A 17,961-nucleotide genomic window follows, 5' to 3' on the forward strand; every position below is an offset into this window, starting at 1 on the left:
ATGGGTTTATTTCTTAGATCTTTATTAATTTATTTTAAACTATGCCAAGTCGAAGTGGCCTTAGGGTTCCCAGCTGTTCCCTAGCAGCTAGGATGGGATTGCTCACCAGTGTAAGCACATAACTGAAGTTCCTTTCCACAGCCACTGTTAGTTTTGCCTGCTCAGTGTCACTTCCTCTGGCCTTTTTGCCCTTTGCTTTTTGTAGTCATGTAGCTGGAGAGGAGAATCTGGATACCAACCCTTCCTTTGCAGAAGTTGCAGGGTATGGTCCTCTTCTTCCAGGGATTTAACTACTTTGTGGGCAGCATGAACTCACGAGCCAAATTCAGATGGCATGGGGGATGTGCAAAAACAAAAGAGCCAGGAGGTTCACTTTGACAGCAGCCTCCTCACTGCCTTCTCTACCAGCCAGCTCCTCCCTCAGGGTCATAGTGGGAGGCTACTGGAAAAAGCAAATTAGTTACTCTAATTCCAGCAGAGCATCCCTAGCACGCTCCATCCCAGACCTGTGGTCACCAGCTGGTGCCCAAATGCTCCTGCCAGCTGTGGGATGTAGAATACTGTAAATTTCTGTTGTGCTAACAGTGCTCAGATCCTGCAGCACTGCGGCACTTCAGAAATACCTAAGAGAGACAAATGGATGAATGACATCTCTGAAATAAAATCTATCACCCTGGTGTTGTTATCCCGACTCACTCCCTCTCTCTCTCCCTTCTCTTCTTTTTCTCTTTCCCTTCTCTCCCTTCCCTTTCTTTCTTCCTCCCCAGAGTGAGTTTCCCATCAGTTTCTTGGCCCAAGAATCTGGAGTTGAGGGAAATTCTTAAAATTGGTCTTAATTTTCTCACATTTCTGCAAGAATCTGAAAAGCCAGAGGAGGGCACTTGGTGCTCACCATTCCTTTATGAGATAAAATGGTTTGTCTTTTTGACTCTGCAGTGACACACCATCCTACTGGTTCTGAGGAGATTGTTTTCCCAGTGCCACCTGGGTTATATTGGATCCAGTTTTCCATACTCCTGCTGGGAAAAAAATATATGTAATAGTGATGACTGAAATAAGAGCTTTCTACACTCTTTGCTTCATTGTGACTGGAAAAACAGATCTCTTTTGATCTTGTCCAAGAAGTGTGCTTAATAATTTTTTTAAGTATTTTGTGTGTAATCTCTAAAACATTTTTTGAGATGTATCAAGCAAACAAAAGTGTCCCTGCATGCACAGGAGACTTCTCTTTCAGGCTCTGTTTCTTCTTTACCTCAACAACACTGGTCTGAATAGCCAGAGACACAACAGCAGGAGCCTCCATCTCTGAAAATGAAAGGAAATAGAGGAAATTTCAGGAAATTGAGCAAAGGGAGGCCAGAAGAGGCAACATAGCCAAAGTGAAGGTGTCTCACAGCATTTTGCCATTGCCGAGGTGAATGGCTGAACCAGGCCACCACATGAGGGGAAGGGAGAGTGGAACGGATTGGGATGGGATGAACAGCTAGGAAGGAAGACTCGGGGGGAAGGGGGGGTGGGCGTTGGACTTCGTGAAGCTGCTGGGAAGGTGTGATTTGGGGGCGATAACAGCTGCATGGGAGAAGGGTCACCACTCTCCAGACCCCCCAAGTAACTGATCCCTCATACCCAGACTTGCTTTTTTTTTTTCTTTCCGGAGCTCTTGCAGTTGCCCTGATGCTCATGTGTTGCCTTGGGCCATTTTCTGCTGTCTCTTCCTCCAGCTGACCTTCCCCACAACCCTGCTGAACTCTGCCTGACTGTGGCTGAGGTGTTTGTGCTTTCCCATCTCCAGGCATGGAACCACAGAGGAGACTCCTCTGTGTCAGGCCCTGTTCTGTCAGCGTTTCCCCTCACAAAAGGGAAGCCTCGCCTTGCTTACCCCAGAGCATCTCCAAGCACACAGAATGTGCCCCTGCCTTTACAAATGGCAGAGCTTTTGACAGGCCTGTGTGTGTCCTTCCATTTCCCTTTTTCCAGCCTTAGCAGATCTTTTCAAGTACAGGGACTGGGAAGTTTCTTCCCACAGCTCTGCACGTGGCTGTTGTGCTTAAGGTGCCTCTTTGCTGGTCAATTGCTTTCTTTTCTTGCCTGATTTCTTTAACAGATGACCTTTGGATTTCTCCTGATGCCTTCAGGCAGAAATACCAAGCAAAACAGGAAAAACAGAGTTTACATATAGTATGCATTAGAGGGATTTCAGGCATCTTCCCCATTCTTTGGACCTATGATCAAGCCTTTATGTGAACGTACAGTGAAACAGGAACCACAAGATGCTTTATTGAAAAAAAAAGAATTTTAACAATTATTGGGAGAAGGGAAGCAGCAATGGGAATGCAGGGAGCAAGGGGATGAAAGAGAACATTTTTCCTGTGTCGAGAGAAGGAAGAATTAAGATCAACGAACACAACTCCTCATATTCTTAGAGAGGTGAAAGAAGATGACAAAACATGATGGTATTTGGTCTGGACCCTTGAATCCGTGTTCCCTGGCACAGTCAGCACTCATGTTACTTGTCAGGGCTGTCCTGAGGACAGGGGCTGGTGTGAAAGCACTCAGGGTTTACCTCAGGGCAGCCACATCCTGCCCTAAGCTTCAGGCACTTAGACCTTTGGTTAATTTGGTATGTAGCTGCCAATGTTTTCACCTGCATCTTCTACCTCGCTGTGACCAGAGCCACTAATGCATGTGGCGAGAAAGTAAATTCCTTTCTCTAGAAATGTAACCTGAGAAGATCCTGAAACTCCTCAGGCTCTGAGTCTCTGGATTCACCACCTTTGCCATCAGTGCTCAAGTCAGTCACCTCCCAGCAGCAGCATTCCTGGGGAGAGAAGCAGTGAAGTGCCAAGTCAGAAGCAGGAGGGAGAGAAAAAGGAAATGACTGGTACTTAAAAATACTCAGCCCAGGAGGGATGAACCATGAACTGAAGAGAGATGCCAGAAGAAAACCAGACAGGGCTTGGAATACAAGAGAGGATGACTAATTACAGATGCTTCCTCCAAGGTGAAAGTGATGTCACTGCTGCTGTGATCATGTAGGTTAGTGCTGGTGCATCACAGTGGCATTGTCTCTCTAGAGCAAAGAAGAGGAATACATCCTCTTCTGGAATGCATCCACAAATTATTACTTCACTCTGTACCATGAAGCTATGTCTGTCAAAAAGGCTCTTTTATTCCCTTTCTTGGTGATGGCACAGCCCCCATATCTGCAGTACCCTTCCAGCCTTTAAAAATCCTGGTAGCTTTCTCCCTAATCCACAGAATAAAGAACATCCATCAGTGGAACAGCACACACTGCCACTAACCTTTGTTCCAAAAGCATCATGTGAAGGACTGGTAAAGCAAAGCCTGTGTGAAGGTGTTTTGTGCTGCCACCTGAGCACAGTGAGGTTTGCTCTCATGTCCCTTATGAACATAGGCAAAGGATTCCTGCCTCCTCATTCCCAAGGCTCCTTCACTGGCTGAAAGGTTCATATTCCTTGTATTAAATAGGTATCTCCGAGGCTGGGCTTTCGTGACATCCTACAATGGCAAACAGCTCTCGCTGATTTGTGACTGCAGCATATCCTGGATTGCTAAAGCTCTTGCCACCCCCCAGCCACCCCGCTGGGTTATTTTTAATTTGGATTGCTTCCCTGATCCAGTGCTCCACACAGCTCCACAAACAGCAGGCCTGGCACAAGTCAGGGAAAATTGCAGTCTGGGGCAAGTGGTAACAAACATCCTTAGAGCTCCACGGTTCCTTAAGTTGGTATTGCCACCATGCCATCCATGCCATCAAACAGGAACCTGGGGGGAGCAGCAGGGAGTTAAGAGAAAGCAGAACAAAGGCATTAAGCAGAAATGTGCCCCTTTTTTGCACACGAGGAATATCTGCAGAGGAGGTTCAGTTTGGGAATCTTTTCCAAGGGGACGTCACACAGCTGGAATCGGTGCTCATCTCTTGCTAAGTACCTCTGAGGAGTGGAGCTTCCAGGTTTGTACTACTCTGCTCATCCCATTGGAGCTCTGCTTCCACCTCCTTTTCTTCCAAAAGCCTCATCTCCTCTTCTGTGTGTCCTTGTGGTCACTTCTTCCTGAGCTCTGCTTGTGGTGCCAGTGCAGCTCTGTGTGCAGCTGCAGCATGATGCAGATTGAAATTTCAGTGGCTGAAAAGTAAGAGTTTCCCACTCTACCCTTGGTTATTTTTAGCTGGATCAGTTCCTGATCCAATCCACTGTACAGACATACAAACAGCTGTGTCAGTGTGACAGGAGGAAAATGTTTGAGGGAAGCAAAGGAGAGGCTTAGCTAAGTTTAATCATCACTGGTACCAAATGGGAAACCACAGTCATGAATGATTGCTCTAAATGCCTGGCAGCAGTTATTTAAACTTCTCCACAGCTCCCTGTCTTACTTCTTACGTAAGAAACAGAGCCTAGGGAACTTCCCAAGTCTGTGCCACAGAAAGGAACTGGCACTGTGTCTGGTTTAGCTGCATCTTTCTGCATGAATCAAGGCAAGCTGAATGCAGGGAGCCTGAACCAGTCTGCTGGCAGGGAAGGAAGCCAGGGTTCCTCCCAGCTTCCTGACCTGTTGTAGTTTGGCCAGCCTGTACATTTAAAGGTCAAGTCATGCAGAGACCAAAATTTGCCAGGACACCAGCCATGAGCAGCTACCCAGAAGTGTGCAAAAAGTGTTTATGGTGGTCAAAAACCATTCCTGAGACACATGCTAAATACTGGCCACTACCAAAAGACAGTGATTCTGACACGTAATTTAAAGATGGAAAGTATAATTAAAAATGTAGACATTTATTCAGAAGCAAAAAAAAATCTATTTAGTCAATTGAAATAACTTACTGAGGCATATGACATGCTCCTTCTCTGGGGTGCCTGACCAACTGCCACTGTGGGCAGGGAATAGTGGGGATATTTTCCATGAAAACTTTGCTCCATCCAAAGGCAGAAGTACAGAAGGGATTTATAGATTTATAGAATCATAGAATGGTTTGGGTTGGAAGGAACCTTTAATGGTCATTTGCTTCCAAGCTCCCTACTGTAGACAGGAACACCTTCCACTCGACCACGTTGTCCAGAGCCCCATCCAGCCTGGCCTGCAACACTTCCAGGGATGGGGCAGCCACAGCTGCTCTGGGCAACCTGTGCCAGGGCCTCAGCACCCTCACAGGGGAGAATTTGTTCCTAGTATCCCATCTAAACCTCCTCTCTGTCAGAGTGAAGCCATTGCCCCTTGTCCTGTCACTCCAGGCCCTTGTCAAGAGTCTCTCTCCATCTTTCCTGTGGGCTCCCTTCAGGGACTGGAAGGCTAGAATGAGGTCAAATAAAACTACTCAGAATCTTTTAGGTTGGAAAGGACCTTTAAGGTCATCAAGTCCAACCACAAACCATCTTACTTTGCATGGTTCATTTGTGTGTTTTCCTTTTTTTATGATAATTGTGACTGCAGCAGCACTCTGAAAACATGGACAAAGACACGGCTTATTTTGGGGTTGTCCCAGGAAATTACAAAGCTGTGCAAATACTGTTTTTTTTTTTTTTTTAATCGCAGAATTGTATCTAGGGATGACAAGCAGCCGTTTCATTTAAGAAATTTTTAAAAGCCTGTCAATCTTTCAGGTTATTACACCTACAGGTTTTCTACATGAGCAAGAAGAAACACAAGGAAAGGGGTAAGCACAAGGACATGTTTTCCCAGGATGACACACATCATCATGGCAACCTCCCTCCTGCACAGTCACTTGAAGTTTCACAGCTCTGGTTCAGATTAAATACCAATGACCTGCTCCATTCTTCCACTGAATTTCACCTTAAATAATTGTAAAAAGCACATTTAGTGCCATGACTCAGTAGGCAAAGTATCTTCTGCTCCTCCTGGCTGAAGTTTGCTGTGCCCCACACCCAACTCCAGGAAAGGCTGTCCATAAATGGCCCCATGGCTCCATAACCAGGCTCCTGACACTCACTTTTCCCAATGATTAATGTCTGAGCTTCCAGGGGAATTTGTCATCAGTACCTGCAACAAAGAAAGCCCCCACAATTATGTTAGGCTTTAAAATAGCATCCCATACCTCCCAAAACTGAAGTCAGCACAGACACAATGCAAATTCCCAATTTACAAGCCGCTGACTTTTTTGGGGAGGGCATTAAGACAAGTACTGAGTGATCTGTGAGAGGTCACAAAGGAAAGCAAAGGTTTATTAGTAGGCCTGCATGTACAGCAGTTGACTGGAAGTGTTCAGGGGGTCTGGAACTGAAAAAAAACCTCCTCACATTAAAGCCACTTTTGTAGCTCTGAGATCAAAATCACAGAAAATAAAACGAGAGACCACGTTGTTATCAAATCTTTAATTCCTGGGAGTCCCAAGTGGTCAGCATTACATAAAACTTCTATGAAAAATGAATGCCATTCCATGAATAACCTGCATGTATTATGTAAAATATTTATTGAAGACAAATGCCATTCCATGAATAGCTTGGATGCTGCTTACTTGCATAACAGCGTGTTCATCTACTGTAAATGAAGTTCTGTCTTCTGCCCAACTAAATTACTTTAATACCTCAGTCTATCACCTTTTTCATAAGTAAAGTTTATGAACACGTTTCTACTTTTAAATACAGCTTTCATAAGAGCCTACCCGTGGAAAAGGACACTGAATGCAGATCATTAGTTGCTCTCGACAAAGGCTCAGTGGGACGGAAAAGCAAACACAACAGAGAGAATAAAATGTGTGTGATGAAGAACTTCTAAACCTGGCCTAGGCGTGGGAGACAACCACAGGACCACGACTTAAAGCTCAGGTCTACGTCCCACTAAGTTAATCTGTACATTAGGGGAATTAGGGGACCATCCCTAACTGTTTCTTAGCTATACAAAGGGTTAGAGATGCAACTTTAAAAAGCTGGATCGCTGGACATAAGAAAAAATTATTTATTCCACCACTTTCCTACACATGCCCTTTTCTGTCAAGCTGCTCTGCACATAAATTTGGAGTCCACCACAGTACACACACACACATATAAAATCTATAACAGTATATCCTGGCATTATATAATAGCTAATATAATGATATTGGATAGTGTGTGCAATAAATTAATCTGCCTTTTTTATATACAGTTAGTAAAACTACAGCTATGCATACACAAATACTCTTTCCCTCTAACTGAGCAAACAAGCTTTTTAGAGAAACCACGTCATCTGTGTTTCCTGTGTTGTTTCAGATTCTGACTTGCTCACCTTTTTCCCCTCTGGGCTTCTGTCTTCTTTGGTCTTACTACTTCACTGTTTCTATTCCACACATCCCTTCCAGAAGACAAACTGCAAAATCACAGGAGTGAAACTGCTGATTTTTTGAAACCACAGTTCTCAGAGAAAGATGTATTATCAGCCCATCCTCGTCCTGAGCAAAGATTAACTCTGTATTTAAAATTTAAAATAATTTTAAAGCATTGTAAATAATAACAGGCTGAGAACAGGTCATCAAACAACCTAAGAAAAGCCCCTTTTTCAAATATTGAAGCAGCATTTCTAGGGCATGATTCACCTATTCCTAAGGTAGACACCTAAAACTGGTCAGATGAATCACCACCTAACAGTGTCCATTTCTCCCCAGAAGTTTCAAAATCAAAGACAGTTCAGAAGCTCTCTTTGATTTTATTAATACATATTTTCAGATTTGGAGATTATTTTCATGGTGTACTTTTGATAGGCTTAGGGAGGTTTTTTCTTCTAGTTTCTGAAGGAAATACAGCTTTTTTATCCCACTGTCAGCCCCCATTAGGAACCAACTGTCTCACTTCAATCAAATACAAGCATGTAGAGGAATCAGATGAGCAGGTTCCTATATCCAGGGATCAATGCTCCTACAGCCAGGGATCAGTGGCCACGTGCAGCAGAGAGCTCTTACTGGCATCCCCATGGCAGGATCAGCAGGGAGACTGCCTTGTCCATGCTCTTAGGCATTTTATGCAGTATCTTGTCCAGACAGGATGATAAAAGACTTGGTTTGGGGTCACTGAGTCTGTTGGAAACATGGGAATGATATAAGGATTATTTGGGGGGGAGGGGTATTGGGAAGAGAGTGAAATAAATGGCAGCAGAATGTGCCAATTTTATAATAAAGTATTCATCAGAATATTGGTAATAATGAAGTCTCTAGATAACTGTTTGGGCTCTTTAGAATGGAAGGATTTGGTTTGTAACACTGCACATGCCCATGATTGTCACTGAAGTAGCTGATACAAGGTTACATGACTCCAACTGATCCTGGAAGCTGGTGCTCCTAAAATGAAGGAGAGGTCTTACACCTGTTCTTTGGCAGCTCTTCCTCCTTAGGAGTTCCTGAACTGCTCACACTCCTTAGAAGATGGGAACCTCTTCCCCCTAAGACAATCCCCAAAGCAGATTACCAGAAATCAATCAGAAATTAATTAACTTCTCCTATGAGGACAGGCCTAGAGAGTTGGGGTTGTTCAGCCTGGAGAAGGCTCCGGGGAGACCTTATGTGGCCTTTCAAAATGCAGAGGGGTCTTACAAGAAATATGGAGACAATTTACAAGGGCCTGGAGGGCCAGGATGAGGGGGAGTGGCTTCAAACTGTCAGAGGGTAGATTTAGATTAGGTATCAGGAAGAAATTCTTTATTGTGAGGGTGGTGAGGCCCTGGCACAGAAACTGTGGCTCCGCCATCCCTGGAAGTGTCCAAGGCCAGGTTGGATGGGGCTCTGAGCAACCTGGTCTGGTGGAAGGTGTCCCTGCCCAGGGCAGGGGGTAAGAATGAGATGACCTTTAAGGTCCCTTCCAACCCAAACCATTCTTTGATTCTGTGATCTGGGAGCCCCCCGAGGAGAGAGCTGGTGAGTTTCCTGAACCTGGGAATTGAGGACAAAGCCCTGGAGTCCCACGGGGACTCTGGTTTCCTGGCAGGGCTGGGATGCAGGAGGAGTGAGCTGCACATGCCGGTTCCTGCGCTCGGCAGGGCCTGGGGGCCTGGCACCTGCTCCCAGCACCTGGCCCGGCAGGGCCCCCCACGCCCACGCAGGAATCCCGGCCAACCCCACCGCAGGAAGCCACCGGGAACAGGGAAGGGGGTGTAGCAGCACATGGTCGGGGAGAAGCAAGAAGCCATCACTGGCACGGGACAGGGAACAGCAAACAGCCAGGCTGGTCCAGGCTGGGTGTGGGAGCACATCTGCAGCGATAAGAGGTTTGCAAAATAACCTCTGGGAAGAAAGCAGGGAACTGGGTTTATTGAGTCTAGAGGAGAAGGCTGGAAATAGGGCAGGACACGATAGTGCAGTTGCAGTACATGAGAGGTTGCTATTAAGAGCGGCAGCGATTACACTGCTGGATAAGAGATAAGATCTAACCAACTTAATATCCAGGAAAGAAAAGAAGACAGGGGAAAAGAAAAAGACTAGATGTTGCAAAAACTTTCTCTGCGTAAGCCAGAGCTGGAGAAGATTATCTGGGAGGTTGTGAAACCCCCTGCACCAGAAGTTAACCAGACATCACTGTGCTCTCAGTGGAGGATGGACTGCCAAGCTATCCCTCAGCCTTTGGAAAGCAAAAATCCATCTACTCTTCTCAAATATAAACTAAAAACCATCCATGCATGTCACATGGATCATTAAACATATGGGTGATGAATAAAAAGTTTCACATTTGGATAACAAAGCTACTATAGATTTACAAAACCTGATTTCAATGCAGGCATTTAAATTCAAAATTTTATTTGGATAGAAAACTTTGATCCTTCCTTTCAAAGAAACTGCCTTGCAGTTGTTGAGCAGGTAAATGCTGGCAAGGCCTTTAGTGCTATTTCTGTCACATGGCACCTCCTTCCTGCAACCAACCTTTCTCCTCCGTTATCTCCTGCTCCCATGTAGAGAAGCAGCAGCCACTTCATATTCTTTGGGGCACTTTTATTCCAGTTGAAATGCTTGTGGGCTGGGCCAGTCTCCTAGCAAGATTGTAGAGTCATCTCTCCACCATCTGATGATAAGATACCTCAGGCACTGGAAAAAACCCCCGGGCCGTACGGTTCTTTTGGGATCCACTGCAGAGAATGCTCCCAAGACAGAGAAGCATTCCGACCTTTCCAGTCCACCAGGAGTAATTAAAGCCACCAGGACATCTTATTGTAATGGAGTACCTAAAGGACATAGAGTTAGGGGTTTTTTGAGTTGTTGAATGGGTATCTAAGCTGAAACAATCTAGGCATATTCCCATAGGGCATATATGTGGAAAGGGTTTTGATGGGAGTTCTGACTAAACTCAGGATCAGCTGGTTGACACCAAAGAAAAGCCTGATCTGTTTGGTCCTTGTGAGAAGAGCTGGAGCCAGGATTCACCCCTTCCTTACTCAGTGAAAGCACCTCACCAGGAGATCAGCTCCTGAATGGAATGTGCTCACTGTGAGTCCTGCCAGGAAGGCATTCCAGCACCAGAGGTGGGATACAGGCAAAGATGTCCAAGCCACTGCTGGGAGTCCTGCAGGGAATATGAAGCACAACCCCCAAAATTACAGAGAACAATCTGACAATGCTCCAGGGCACAGGGGTAGCAGGGGGTTGGATGTGAGTACCCTGCTAAGGTGATGGGCCTTGGGAAGCCATGTGAGTTTTCTGAGAATCACTAACAAGGGAGGGGGAGGTCCCAGGAATGGAACATCAAACATCTACTTACAGTTCTGACACGGCAACTCCTAAACAGCCTTCTGGTCTTTGTTTCTTTATTCTCTGATTCCTTGGGGACTGCAACTCATGTGTCTCAGGAGGTGTAAAAATGTCAGAAGAGAGAGAAGAGTCTGTGACTAATTCATGTTGACCACAGGACAAGGATGTGGCCCCTACCACAGCCACTTTACACCCTGAGCCTCTACAGTAATGCAGCAAGGTTTTTTCTGAGGCAGAAACCCCACTCTTTTTATAGGGTCATTCTGCTTTTATGTTTTATTTCCAGGATTATTTTTGTGCCGTTCTTAACTAAATGCAAAGAAAACTAAAAATATCACACATTGTGAATCACAAAAAGGCCCTTTTTGTGTGTTAAGGACAAAAGCTCAATTCATGAAAAATGTGCCTTTGCTCATAGGAAACAATCATGCTTCAGTCTGCCCTTCCAGCAACAGCATCAGAGTTCCAAAAAAACAATACTTCCCCACCCTGGGTGCATGACTGTATTTCTCTGCAAGCTCACATCCATCTTTACAGTCCATCCTATGGGAAAGGTTGCTTTTTCCAGAACTGAGGGGAGTGAGGGGCGCAGGGAATCCTCTCTCAGTATACAACAGGCCAACATTATGGAGGTGATTCAGGAATATGTGCTCATTTTTCTATTATGAGATTGGTTATCTATTACAGGACTCATGTCCTGTAAACAACGTAAGTTTAGGGCTTCCAGGAAAGCCACCATGGGTGGCTAAAATCACAGAGATTTTATTTTTTAAAAAGCTGAAACTACAATAAAATGGAGGATGTTTCTTGAACACTTACAGAAAGCCTGTACAGTAATCCACTGCTAACAAAAACTACCTGAGGGAGGAAAAGGGAAGTTGCTCTTTCAACCTGCTGGTGTGACAACAACCAACACAGAGGAGCAGGTACAGCAAACAGAATGGTGTTTGGGCTCATGTTCTCTCACCTGGATGCAGCCAGGAATCAGAGTCAGGAACAGCTTCCCATGAGGGGGCACTACACTATCAGATATCCAGGCTTGTAGATCTCCACCTTCAGGACTCGTGCAAAGACACTGAACAGAGAGGGCAGCACATTTCAGCTTTGTTTATCCTCCTCTGCAAAAACTAAGATGATGAAAAATTAATGTGTTTATCTGGTTAAAAGCTACACTACTATGTGTAATTCCATCCACCAAGAGGACCAAAACAAAATCCCAAACACTGTATCTGGAATGCAGGGAGAATTTGTGACTTCTGAACTTTTAAGTGCTTGATTTCACAGCTATTCAAGAGGACCTAAATACAAACTAAGGACTTCTGTGTGCAATTTTTTAACGAACAGGGGATCCTCTTTATTGGTGAATGGGACAGATTAATTTGTGGGCTGGATTTTGTGTCTAGCCAGCAAGAGGAAGGAAAGTGAAGGGCTGGTCTGAGTCATTACTACTGACCTACACCACAAGCAACAACACTTATATGGACATTATCATATGAGGATCTCAGCTAGGAAGAAGCAACTTCCTGGCACAGTGGTTTCCGAGTGTGGAGGGATGGGCAGGATGGGGTTGGGGCAGAGGCAGCTGTTCTGAGCATGGGGAAAAGCTGCTGAGTGTCATCCTCCCACCTGGCTGCACACACTCAGGTGCTGCAGCTGCCTGCATGAGGAAAAACCTGCACACGTGCAGCTCTTGAACAGCCACATCCTCCCTTTCAGCTGGAACCAGAGGAATATTTGGCAAGCCCCTTGAAGGCAGCATGCTGCTTTCATTTCTGCTCTCCATGCTCAGTTTTGTAGCGGTCCCAACTATTTCTAGCTCTGAACTAGAATAAGAGTACCTGCAGTGGTGTGACTTTGTCCATATTCCACCTTTCCCTTACAGTAATTTATTTCTAGAGCTCACAGCTGGAGCAGAAAGCCTGAAGAAATGACCACAGGTTAAGTGGCCTACCTGAATCTGAAGGAAACAGAAAGGCAGAATGAAATGTTCTAGATGTTCTGGTAGTGAACTGATTGGTTTGTTCAGAATCATTTCTACAGAAGCCTTTAGTGTCACCCCCCCACCCCAACATAAGGTATTGCCACCAACACCCATATATATGAGGAAAGTACAGAGGAAGACTCTGATGAAGCTCTTGCTTTAGTATTTCCAAATGGAGTGGAAGTATTTTAAGAGTCCCAGTAACTTTTTCCTGGACTTCTCAAAGGGGAAAAGGAGAAAATGCTCATTATCCTGGATCCTCTCCCTTTAGGCTTTTTCTCACACCTAAGGAAGGAGGGGAAACATCAGTGTGTGAGGTGCAGGTAAAGGGCAAGGCTGAGACTCCAATCCAGCAATTACCTGCACGTGGATGTGAAAGGTGACGTGGCCTGGGAAACAATTTCCTGCAGCATGAGGGCTCTGCTTCAGATTTGCAAAAGGATTTAGCTGCAAGAGAAGGATCACAGAAGGATTTGGGGAAAAATCCAGCTTTTTGCAGAGTTCAGAATTACACAACTCGGAAATGGAAAACGCCACAGGAAACCAAGAGCTGCCTCCCAGCTGCAACTGGGGATTTCAGTCTGGGAGAGGCACCTGCCAGGAACAAACAACTTGGGGTATCTTTTGCATGGAGCATCTCAGAATGGAAAAAGGATAAGCCCAAAGACTTCCTTAAAATTGTACCTGAGCTTGGAATTGCCTATATGGACTGCTGTAAAAGAACAGCTGTTTGGAAACGTTTGCATAACCAGTTCTCATTAATATTTTCCAAAATTTGTGTGTGGTATTTTTGGATATATCAATGTTGTGATCCTGGATTACCAAAAATTAAAATTTTGGATGATGGAGAAGAGGCAAAACCCACTAAAAACTTTCCTATCTTCCTCTTTTATCTGACTACTCATTCCCCCAGTAGACATTTTTTCTCTCCATAATTTCTTTCTGTCCTTTTGGAGGCATCTTAATAGTATGAAACACTGAGGGTTTTCAACCTGCTTTTATTTCTGGATCCTTGTTCACAGATATTGCCTTGTATTTCCTGGGTATCTCTTGTGGATCTTCCTCAGGTAGCCCATGGACCTCCTGACGTGTGTGGACTCCAGGCCAGAAATTACTGCAATAATTTTATTCAGTAAAAGACACTGCTGACATTCAGTGTAAAGTACCAAAAATACCCTCCTTAATGTTCTTGGTCATAAACCATCCTTTTCCTGCACTATATATTTTGGAAAAAAACCCCTTTTAATTCAAGTTCGTGTTTTTTACCTGCATGGACACTTCCACATAAATCTCTATATATTAATCAGGTGGGAATAGGGCTTAAAAAAACATGTATTCAACAGGAAGAAAAGAATGTGATGTTATACTGCATTAGGTATATCAAATGTAATTTTTGCAAGTTTGGCTGAGGGAAATCCTCCTAAAAATGTAAGAGCTTACTACTATTCCACTGAAAATTCCATCACTGAGTTGCCAAATGCTACTGGTGAGCAGGAAACAGGTTGCTTTAACCACAGTATGTATCCTTAAAGGTTAGTTAACTGCTTCAGAGAATATAACCCCTTTAGTATAGCTCCTTTTTTCCCCAATATTTATTCAAAGGAGCTTCTTGCTTATGCAAGAAATCTGTATTTTATTAATTCCAAATAGAAGGATTTTAATGGAATTGAACTAACTTTTAAGCTATTTCCTTCTGTCTTTTGAAAAACAGTATATAAGCAAATAGATGTGAAGCTTTGAGTCATGTTTTGCTGCAGATATTCATGTGAAATCTTGAGCAGGAGATACATTGTCGAGATTTTTTTCTTCTTCATTCTTTGGTTTGTAGCTAATGTCATGAACAGTAGTTTGTCTTGCCTTTTGCTCAGCTGACATTATTTACACCCTCAGTGAAACTAAAGTAACATCCGAGGCAGTCTTGCCTGCTTTTGCTGTTTGAGACTGGCCATTCCTACCCTCAAATTCCATCAAAATCAGGGAAGGTCAAGGAAACCACCACTGACATGTGTGAAGCCCACACCTTTCTGAAGCTGTGGCATGAGCAGTCATTTTCCTTGACACCAGTCTGGATTGCAGCTGTAAACTGAGCTGGGAAAGCCCACCAGCTTCCCCCAGGCCCACATCCAAAAGTTCAGAACCACCTCATCCCTAGAACAGGCAGGAGCTTATAATCAAGTGAACTGTTAGGCAATGTTAGGCTACAGGATGTGCGTAAATAAAAATATTATTTTACCACCTTTCATGGCTGACAGGCAGGGACTCTCCAGACCTTCCCTTACCCTCGTGCCTCTAACAGCAGTCTTTGTCTCAAGACAGTCTGTAGCCTTGTCCATTTGTTTGAATTTTCCTGGCAGACCCTGTAAAAAAGGGGGAATTTAGCTGTGTAGGACAATGGCCTGACTTGCACATCAGGCCAGGCACTGCAGTTACTTTGGAAAAAATCTGTACAACACACTAAATGGGCAATTCACACTTAATCCATCCAGTGTAGACCTTCACTGGAACTGGTACATAATTCATCATGACAAAAAACTATCCCTCCATGGCTCATATGCAGGTATCCATTTGTACAAAGAGTTCTTACTGCTTTTTTTATGAAAAAAAAAAAAGTGGATGAGGTTGAATAAGGATTATAAAGATACATCATTTAACTGGATTATTTTGCTCCTGGTTTTACTCCTTAAGAGCAAACACAGCATTGTGTCTAGGTCACTTGCTGGCTGCACGTTATTTGGGATTCCCAGGAGAAGGCACTTGAGAAGGAAATGGGGGAAGCCTGTTTTGGTCTGTGCTTCTCTTGCGATGTTCATGCTCTTTGACAATATGAGTTTTGTCCCAGAGCTACTGTTATTAACCCAGGTTATGTCAGCAGTGTGGATTTATAATGCAGAAAAGCATTTCTAGCCATACCACTTGAAGGAATTTTTCAGTTCTGTATTTTCCTAAACTTTCCTGCCACAGCCACCTGGACATCTCCTTGAAGAAATTTCAGGAAAGATCCCAGAAATCAGTATTTGTCTGTGTGAAGCCCATAGTTTCTTGAACACCTGGGATAAATGATGGCTCTGCCACACAACAGCAGCAGTTCACCCTTATAACTGCATCCACAACTGGCACTGAAGCACATTCTCAGACTAAGACAGACCCAAGCTCGCTTCCACAAATGAAGAACTTCCTGTAAACAAACCAAGAAACAAAAGCTAAAAATACTCCTCCTCCCTAGCTGCTGTCATGTGGGGAAATCAGAGCATGAGATGCACCTTAATCTGAAGCAGGGAAGCTCCAAGCCCTATCTCCGAGGGATGATTTGCACACTTAAAACAACGTAATATCCCACTGCATCCCTTCTGCCCTACTGGACCGAATCCAAAGGCGTGGCTGTAGGGGTATAGAACCTCTGTCAATCATACAGCTGCATTCAAGATTTTAAAAAAAAATTTTTTTTTAAAATATTGTGCAACTGTGACACTTTTTCCTCTCTTACCTCAGCACCTGCTGTATCTCAAGGTGCTGGCACCCACAAAAGCAACAAGAGCACTGCGGTACCAAAGGTGAACTGAGGCCAGGGGAGGGTCTGCACTTCTCTCAGCCTGCTGCAGTGAAAATGCAGTGCTGGAGGCTGGGACACTGCTCCCTGCTGAGGAAAAGCTGTAAACAAGGGGCAGGAAAGGAGACGAGTGGATTTCAGAAGGGCTGTTACCACTGGATGTTCACAGCGAGCCTTGGAGGAAATGAAGGAAACGGCCAGGACTGACTCACCGGGGATGGGTGTTTTACTTGCTGCTTGTGTAAACTTACTGTGCTGCAGCTTCCAAGCCCTCTCCTCTGCTCCCTTCCATTATTACCAAGGTTTTTCATGCCATATACACAGGTTTGCATCTGCTTGGATTAAGGTTCAGCTGCTGAACATGCCTAGGGAAGCAAACTGGCTTTCCAAGGAGAGTTCAAGCAGATGATTTTAATTTTAAGAAGATCCTTAAACAACTCTCCTCCTCTGCAGGATTTGTGATAAGTCAGCAGCTGAACCAAGTTACTGCCAGGTTCTGTCCTGCTGCCTGCCTGGATTTTGGCATGCCCAGCTGTGTGCTCTGCATATAGAACTAAACCCAGAATAGTGTCTGCTGCAGAGCAAGAGGATGTGACAGCACAGGACTTGAGCGGGACGGGATGTTTATGAGGAGGATGTCGGAGTGGGAGGAGTGGGAGGTTAATGTCCCAGCTGCCCCTCAGCATGACGATAGCACAAGGCACTGCAGGAAGCAGGAGCACTTCAGGGTACAGGGCCCTGCTCTTGGTGCTGCTGGGCCTCTTTGCAGGGAGGGGACATAAATCCAGGGATATATATATATATCTACACCCCAAGGAGGTATGTCCTTGAAGGGAAAGGGGCATACCAGGCACTCAGCTGCTGCAGGCCAGACTTTGGTGGGCTAAGAGACAGTGCAGTCCAACCCACCTGGGATACTCACAGCATGGGACAGGACCTCTCCTGCTCCCCCTGTGCAGGGTTCCAGATGTGTTTAGGCACTCAAACTCTCTGTGCAGCGGGCAGAGAACGCAAGGTATCTCAAGACATGATTCAAAAAAACAGACAGAAAACTGCCTCTGCAGCTGCTGGTGGTGCCAGAGACAGGGGGAGAGGTTAATCCCACCTCAGACAATGAGTTGCCCTTTTCTGGATAGAAGAGCAGCAGTTTTCCAGTCAGGATGACCAACTCCAGCTTGCTGCCAGCTGCTAGGAACTTAGAAAATGCAGTGGGAAGAAGCACTGGCTATTTATGTCATGTCCCAGAGGTCTGACACCAACCTAAGAGAGACATGATCCAGAGTCCGCTTCCAGGAATTTGAGGCATCCCTTTCCTCGCTGCTGACTGTAAATGCAGTGATGTGGAATAGGAATCTCAGCTGCAGGAGCTGATCCACTCTGCTGAAAAAAGGCACCCACACAAACAAATTAAAGGAGTAACTGAATCAGAAGGCAGCAGCAGCAAGCATGAGGATGATTCTGTGGCTGGCTGGGGAGAGCTCTCCGTGTGCCACATCCGAGGGGAGTTTTCCTCCCCTGGGTCTCGCAGGGAAGGGAGGGTTCCGGATTGCCTGGGTGTGGGCTGCAGGGTTTCTCTGGTGGTTGAGCCAAGCTCCCTCTTTCTTATTTGCTGAAATCTTCAGAGCACATCCTGGAGGATACACACCTGCAAGCCTCAGGAAATGATTCGGGAAAAAAAAAAAAAAAAAGACTTAGCAAAGAGACAACTCTGGATATCAATTTGAGGAGACAGAATATATAAAATAGGTAATGCCTTCCTTA

This window comes from Corvus hawaiiensis, chromosome 4 (assembly GCF_020740725.1).
Source record: "Corvus hawaiiensis isolate bCorHaw1 chromosome 4, bCorHaw1.pri.cur, whole genome shotgun sequence".
NCBI classification, from domain to species: domain Eukaryota; kingdom Metazoa; phylum Chordata; class Aves; order Passeriformes; family Corvidae; genus Corvus; species Corvus hawaiiensis.